Raw genomic sequence first — 8,447 nt, forward strand, 5'->3', positions numbered from 1 at the left:
GGATCTCTCTCTCTTTCTCCCTCCCTCTCTCTCTCTCTCTCTATAACTCTGCCTTTCAAATAAATAAATACAATCTTTAAATTTTTTTTTCTAACACATCCAGGAAATATTACAACTTGCTCTCACTGTTCATTGCTCGAACGTGAGGATCTAGAAGGTATCTCTGCCGTTTTCCTAGCTGGTTCATTGATTGTCTCACAGAAAACAGATTCATCTGTGCTGGGCAGTGACGAGGCGGGGAGTAGAAAAGAGACCCCCTAACCCCTCTTACGCCCCTGAAGCCTAATAAAAGGCTTGTGAGCATTTCCAAGACATCAAGTCCAGCAAGCGTGAAACCAGCCTTGTAACGGAACTCAGCTAAGAGAGTCCGGGACTGGGGCGTGCGTGTGACTGAGCGTCACCAGCCTGCTGCAGAAAGCTGCGCGGGAGTGCGGGCCAAGGCTGCGTGGCAGCTGCAGCACTAACACGACGTTTGCCAGGTGGGCTGCATGCAGTGGCTCCAGATGTGCTTTTCTTGATTGGGCTCCTGGTGATAGTTAATTTCACATTTTCCCCCACAGCTGTTGCAAACAGACCCCATGACGTCAGATCAGACCCCCTCCTCTTTGGGGCTTTGGCTGTGAAGTGTCTCCCTCTGTACTCGTGATCTGGCCCCAGGAAGCATTTTCCCACCCTAGCCTGGCCTCCTTCCATTCTGGCCGCAGAGACTCGGGGCTGGTTGCACAAACTTCCCGGAGACTGTGTAGCGTGTGCAGCACCCTTTGGCTTCAGGTTTCTTTCCTAGCTCTTTTGTTTGGATTTTTTCCCCTCCTTATGTCCACTGACATTACTCTAATGGTCCATTTTCTGGGAGATTAATTATACCCCCGGCACATCTGCTTTCCCATTTGAAATTTTTCTCTCTGACAGAGTTGGAAAATAATAGGAAACAGTTCACACAGCTGCCGTGGTTACCAAGACAACAAAACCAAGAAATAACTGGCTGCTTGGCTTTCTTCTCTCTTTCTCAACTACCTTCAACATTCCATTATCTTGGCCCCAGAAGCTCTGCATCTGGTTGGGACAACTAGTTTACCTTGACTATTGCCATCACTTTATTGGTTTGCAGCAAGGGTGTTATATACCCGAATTAACAGTCTGACAACAAAGCAGTTGTTGTTTTTGCCTCGCGCTTTCTTTTAAATTCTTTTAAACATTATACAGGTAATAAATTTATCTGTGTTCAATATAAGAATTTGAAACTGCAGAATTATATCAAATAAAAATGATAGGTGTTGCTTTCTAGGATCAATGGGTCAATCTGTTGACCCATATCAACCTGTCGAAGGGAAGATGATTTTAGGGAATTAAGTCAGGGTGAATTTAAAAGGAGCAATGTATTCAGACCAGTAAAAAACTGAATATATTAATACATGTGTTCTTAAAAATTAATTTCAAAGGCAGAATGACAAGAGAGGAAGAGACAGGGTAAAAGAGAGAGAGAGAGAGAGCTATCTTCCATCTGCTGGTTCACTCCCCAAATGGCTGCAATGGCCGGGGCTATGACATGCTGAAGCCAGGGTTCTCCATCCGGGTCTCTCAAGTGAGTGCAGGGACTCAAACACTTGGCCATCTTCCACTGCTTTCCCAGGTACGTTAGTAGAGCTGAATCAGAAGCAGAGTACCCAGGACTCACACCAACACTCCAGTACAGTTTGCTGGCATAGCAGGCAGTGGCTTAACCTGCTGCACCACAATACCAGCCCAAAATGCATATGCTAAAAATGAAAAAGCATGAGAGCTCTTTAAAATTTATATTAGCATTCTTGTATGAAATTCAGAAAAAAAAGATCATAAAAAGAATGTATCGGGGTCAGCAACCTGGTACAGTAGGTTAATCCTCTGCCTGCAGTGCCAACATCACATATGGGCACTGGTTCTAGTCCCAGCTGCTCCTCTTCTGGTCCAGCTCTCTGCTGTGGCCTGGGAAGGCAGTAAAAGGAAGGTCCAAGTCCTTGGGCCCGTGCACCTGCATGGGGGACTGGAAAAAAGCACCTGGCTCCTGGCTTCAGATCAGTTCAGCTCTAGCTGTTGCAGCCATTGGGGAGTGAACCAGTGGACAAAAGACCTTTCTCTCTGTTTCTCCCTCTCACTGTCTGTAACTCTACCTCTCAAATAAATAAATAAAAATCTTTAAAAAAAAAGAATGTATCACCCATAATTCTAATGCCCAAAAGTAACCAACCACCATTAATATTCAGCTTTTCAAATGATTAGTTTTATTTATTTATTTATTTTTGACAGGCAAAGTGGACAGTGAGAGAGAGAGAGAGAGAAAAAGGTCTTCCTTTGCCGTTGGTTCACCCCCCAAAGGCCGCTGCTGCTGGCTGCGGCCGGTGCACCGCACTGATCTGAAGCCAGGAGCCAGGTGCTTCCCCTGGTCTCCCACACGGATGCAGGGCCCAAGCACTTTGGCCATCCTCCACTGCACTCCCAGTCCACAGCAGAGAGCTGGCCTGGAAGAGGGGCAACCGGGACAGAATCCGGCGCCCCAATCGGGACTAGAACCCGGTGTGCCGGCGCCGCAAGGCGGAGGATTAGCCTATTGAGCCGCCGTGTCGGCCTCAAATGATTAGTTTTTATTTTAAAGTGGTATACCTTCTTTAAATAAAAAAATATAAAAACATGGAATACATACTTAGTGCTGTAAATAAAGATAAAACCAGAACTAGGGCGCGGTGGCGCACTGAGTTGATCCTCCACCTGTGGCACCGGCATCCCACGTGGGCGCCGGGTTCTGGTCCTGGTTGCTCCTCTTCCAGTCCAGCTCTCTGCTGTGGCCCGGGAAGGCAGTGGAGGATGGCCCAGGTGCTTGGGCACCTGCGCCCACATGGGAGACCACGAAAGAGGCTCCTGGCTCCTGGCTCCTGGCTTTGGATCAGCGCAGCGCCGGCCATGGAGGCCACTGGGGAGTGAACCAACGGAGGGAGGACCTTTCTCTCTCTCTTTCTCACTGTCTGTAACTCTACCTGTCCAATAAATTAAAAAAATACCCAGAACTAGTTATTCAACACTGCCTGAGTGCCAGCCCTAGTGAGAATTATTTTGGGGGTAACATTTGGCACATTGGTTTTAATATCAGTTTTTAAAACATATAGTGTATAGGCAGTTTACAAAGTATATAGCTACGGTTGCACTATATATTCAATTTTGAACTTTGATTTTTTTTCCTAAGAATCTTTGATGTGTTATATTTTTTGGTTTTTAATAGTACATTAACAGAGTACTTTTGAAGTTTTGTTAATTGATGGACATTTCAGTGACTGCATGATATGATTTATACAACCTTTATATGCCTACTGTATATTCCTTTACACAGTAGGGTTGTTGATTTCTTCCAGTGGATTTATCAAAAGTGCTCATCCAGGTTATGAACAGTCTGACAGCTCTTGAAGATGCTGGCCTGGCCACAGGCTGCACCAGCCCACACTGTCAGTGTTGCTGTGGATTTGTTCAGAGAGGAGAAGCTTGGTGGGGACAAGAGGCGCGGAGTCATGACACACACAGCGGGAGTCGGGGGAAAGTGGGCTAGAGGCGAGCAGCTGGCAGAGTCCTTTATTTCAGTTGGTGCAGCAGCTTATATAGCCGAGGCAGCCAATCTGGTCAAGGGGCAGTTTATGCCATAACCAATCGCTGCCTGTTGCTAGGCCGGCACCTTTGCCAGGTGGGTTCCGCCACCATTTCCTGAGTAACGCTGGCTCACCAGCACCATCTTGGCACGGCCTTCTCATTCCACCACATTTGTCCCTTTTCATTTATTTTTGAGCAATGGGAGGCATGATCCTTGGCCATACCACTGTTGACCCTGTTTCCATGTGGTCTCCATATGCAGCTGTGCCTGTGTTAGGTTGTCCCCCAAGGGATCTTACCCGTCGTTGACTAACCAGCCCTCAAAATTGGAGACCATAGGAGTGCTTGCTCAAATAAGGGTAGGAATGAGGAATAATGGTAATCAGGAATGGCGTGACCGCACAGAGGCTGTGGGCCATCTGAGTGATTGACCAGAGCTAAGTGGAGTATAAAGCAGTGTCTGATGTGGCTGTGGGCAGTTCCTCAGGACAGGGTGATAGGCAGGTGCTTGACAATCGGTAGCAGGTGCATCCACTAACAAGGCGGACTCTCAGTCTTGTTCAGCTGGTTCTGGTTGGCTGGCAGTTGCAGGCTTGATGTTTCTGGCTGGTGCCCAGATGGCTTTCCCGCATTCTCTGGAAAGACACAAGCATATCCTCGGCCCTTGGTTAGCAGAAGCCTTTTTACAGGCGTTGGAATCCAGGTCCTGAATTCTGCATTCACTCCGATATTAATGGCAAACATGCAGGTGGGATGGGGTCTAGCGGCTGTCCTGAGAGCCTGGGGTACCCGGGGACTGCCACAAACATGGGGATCCTCACTGGGTGTGGATGGGATGACCTCGCATGGTTATCGCCTCGAGGTTATCTAAGATCATCCTACGGATATTTGGGGGGTGGCTGACCAGGCATTGCTGCGTTGTCTGCTATCATGTCATTTCACCATCAGAGCTCTCTCTCTCCCTAAGTCATCAACTGTTGTCTGTGAGACAAGGACTTGGAGTGTCAGGCTCTTATCACTCACAGATTCACTATGTTTGGTAATCTGCGTGGGATTCTGAAAGGGGGGTATGTTTCCCAAGTTTGAGCACTTAAGAGCAGCGTGCCATGCCAACTCTAGCCAAAGGAAAGACACGCACAGCACTGCTGCCATAACAAAACCAATTCCTAGCACCTCAGCGGCTGATGGCATTATGCATGGGGTTCCCTATGTTAGACGAACAGTGGTGTATCAGATTGTAAGTATGTCCTGTGCTTAGTGGGGAACTTCCTTGACTCGTTAGGTCAAGGCCGTATGCCCACACAGTGTCTCTGGAGCATCACCTCTCTCAAGTGAGGGAAGATGACTTGGTTCCAAATTCTGGGATGATCAGTCCCTTATATGAATTTGCAGGGCGAACCGAGAGTAAAAGGAGGAGCCAAGAAGCAGCGTATGCTTCTGGGCAGTGTGTGCCTAACCTGGGGTCACTTAGACCGAGGACAAGGACAAGGAAAGGGGCGTAGGAGAGGGTTCTGTGCTCACCCTCACAGAACCAAACAGCACACAAAACACTGAGGGGCCTACTTGCCGTAATCAAGGGGGGACTTCGCCAAGTCTGACTCGCTGTCTCTCTCTCAGTCACGTTGGTACCAGATGTTGCTGTGGATTCATTCTGAGAGGAGGAGTGTGGTGAGGGCAAGAGGTGTGGAATCACCACACAGACACCGGGAGCTGGGTGAAAGTGGGCCAGAGGCGAGCAGCCTGTAGACTCATTTATTTCAGTTGGTGTGGCAGCTTATGTAGCCGAGGCAGCCAATCTGGTCAAGGGACGGTTTATGCCCTAACCAATCACTGCCTGTTGCCAGGCAGGCTCCGTTGCCAGGTGGGTTCCAAAGCCATTCCTGAGTAACTGACATTCGCTTGCCAGCAGCCATCTCAGCACAGCCTTCTCATTCCACCACATGTCACCATCATCAGTGCGACCACCCTGGATGCTGTGTTCCCTGTCTTTCAAAGTCAACAGCAGCAATGTGGCAATGGGGATGTAGTGTCTGTCTGAACACACCTGGCTTTAGTGGCTTACCCGTGGTTGCTAGAGTCATTCCCTTCAGCCACGAGTGTTTCTCTCTTCCAACGCTGTGTTCTTTCCCCAGCAGCATTGTTTCTGAGCCAGGAGTCACAGGTCACTCCCAGGAGCGGGTGGGTGTGCTCTTTTGCTCTAAGATCAGGAGTTCAGTCTCTTTTCCTTTTGGTGGTGGTGGTGGAGGTGGGTGGTTTTGATATAAGTTATTTATCACGCTTATAATCACATTTGTCTTTTGTACCTGCTAGAAACACAGGGAAGAGCTTATCCCTGTTCAGTTGCTGCTCTCGCAGTCAAATCAGATCATCTTTTCCTTTTAAAATAAATTCTTCTTAGCTTAGACAAGGCCTTTTTCAAAGGCTCACTAAATATTAAGTTCTGTTTTTTACCAGCTTAAGTTGGGGTATATTGTAGAAGAATCATTAAAAAGCATTCTCCTCCAAATTGCAAGCAGGTATGCCCAGAGCGTGCACTGCATCACCCCCATCTTGCAGTGCCTGGTCACTGGGTTTTAAGCTCTGGGTCTAAGAGGGTTTCTTTTTTTTTTTTTTTTTTTTTTTTTTGACAGGCAGAGTGGACAGTGAGAGAGAGAGACAGAGAGAGAAAGGTCTTCCTTTGCCGTTGGTTCACCCTCCAATGGCCGCCGCTGCAGCCGGCGCACCGCGCTGATCCTGGCAGGAGCCAGGAGCCAGGTGCTTTTCCTGGTCTCCCATGGGGTGCAGGGCCCAAGCACCTGGGCCATCCTCCACTGCACTCCCTGGCCATAGCAGAGAGCTGGCCTGGAAGAGGGGCAACCGGGACAGAATCCGGCGCCCCAACCGGGACTAGAACCCGGTGTGCCGGCGCCGCAAGGTGGAGGATTAGCCTATTGAGCCACGGCGCCGGCTTAAGAGGGTTTCTTTCCAGTGTGTTTTGTTTCTCCATTTGGGCATCACTTAATGTCACTTTTTAAAAATGAAATAGATGCTATACTTCAGTAAGAGTAGATTTCCCTTCATAGAAAATAGAAATTTTTCCACCATAGGAAAAGTTTCTTTTTCCTCTTTCAGAATTTGTCTAACCAAAAAACAAACAAACAAACAAACAAAAAACTAAAAGTGCCACAGAGTTTTGATGCCTGCATCCCATCTCAGAGTGCCTGACTTTTCACTAAAGTTTTCTCCAGCTTATGGCTGCTATAAATAATGTTAGCATTGGTGTGCAAATATCTTTGCTTTCTTTAGATAGACTCCTAGGAGTGGAATTGCTTGATCATATTGGAATTCCATTTAAATTTTTTAACATTTATTTTATTTGTTGATTTGAAAGGAAGAGTTACAGAGAGAGAGAGAGTAAGAGGGCTTCCATCTGCTGGTTCACTTATCCAAAGGCCACAATGACCAGGGTTGAGCCAGATTGAAGTCAGGAGCCTGGAACTGCAGCCAGGTCTCTCACATAGGTGGCAGGGGCCCAAGTACTTGGGCCATCTTCTGCTGCTTTCCCAGGTGTATTAGCAGGGAGCTGGATGGGAAGTGGAGCAGCTGGGACTTGAACCAGCACTCATTTGGGAGGCTGGCATTACAGTCTGCAGCTTTTGTTGCTGTGCCAACATGCTTGCTCTTGTTTAAGTTTTCGAGAAAGCACTAAAATATTTTGTGCAGCAGCTACATCATTTTTTTATTCCCACCAGCTATGCACCAGAGTTCCAATTTCTCTGTATTCTAGCCAGCACCTGTTATTTTCCATTTTTATATAATATCCATGCTAACAGGTGTGAAATGGTATCTTGCTATAATTTTGAGTTGCTTTTCCTTAACGACTAATGTTGTTGAGCATCTTGATCAGCCATAGTGTAACTTCCTTGGGATAATGTCTGTTCACGTTCTTTGCCCATTTGTGGACTGGATTGTTTGTTGTTGGTTGTAACAATTCTTTAAACATCCTAGATATAGTTCCTTTTCATATAGATGATTTGCAATTATTTTATCCAATTTTTAAACTCTTTTGGTAGTGTCCTTTGATGCACAAAAGTTTCCAACTTTGATGAAGTCCACTTTACTGTTATTTTTATTCATTATCTTTGATTTTGTTGTCATATCCAAGAAATCATCACCAAATCCAAAGTCACAAAAATTTTATTTATTTTTCTTATACGTGTTTTATAATTTTATTCTTAGCTTTACATCTTTGATCCATTTTGCATTGATTTGTGTATTTTGTGTAAATAAAGATTCCAACTTCAGTTTTTGTGTGTTGATATCCAGTTTTTCCAGCCCCACTTGTTGGGAAGATAAATCTTTCGTTGTTGAATGGCCTTGGCACTCTTGTCAGAAATCAACTGAATATATTTGTGAGAGTATTCATAGGCTGTACATTCTGTTCCATTGGCTTGTATGTGTGTGCTTATGCCAGTAGCGTTCCATTGTAATTACTAAAGTTTTGTAGTACATTTTGAAATCTGGAATTGTGAGAACTCCAAATTTGTTTTTCTTCCCCAGATTTCTTTGGCTATTTGGGGGCCCCTTGACATTTCAATACATATAGATTTTTTTTTTTCACAGGAGCCAGGTACTTATCCTGGTCTCCCATGGGGTGCAGGGCCCAAGCACTTGGGCCATCCTCCACTGCACTCCCTGGCCACAGCAGAGAGCTGGCCTGGAAGAGGGGCAACTGGGACAGAATCCGGCGCCCCGACCGGGACTAGAACCCGGTGTGCCGGCGCCGCTAGGCGGAGGATTAGCCTAGTGAGCCGCGGCGCCAGCCTCAATACATATAGATTTTAAGTTGGATTTTTCTA

Source organism: Oryctolagus cuniculus, chromosome 8 (assembly GCF_051225735.1).
Source record: "Oryctolagus cuniculus isolate XC-2025 breed Fujian yellow rabbit chromosome 8, ASM5122573v1, whole genome shotgun sequence".
Classification (NCBI taxonomy): domain Eukaryota; kingdom Metazoa; phylum Chordata; class Mammalia; order Lagomorpha; family Leporidae; genus Oryctolagus; species Oryctolagus cuniculus.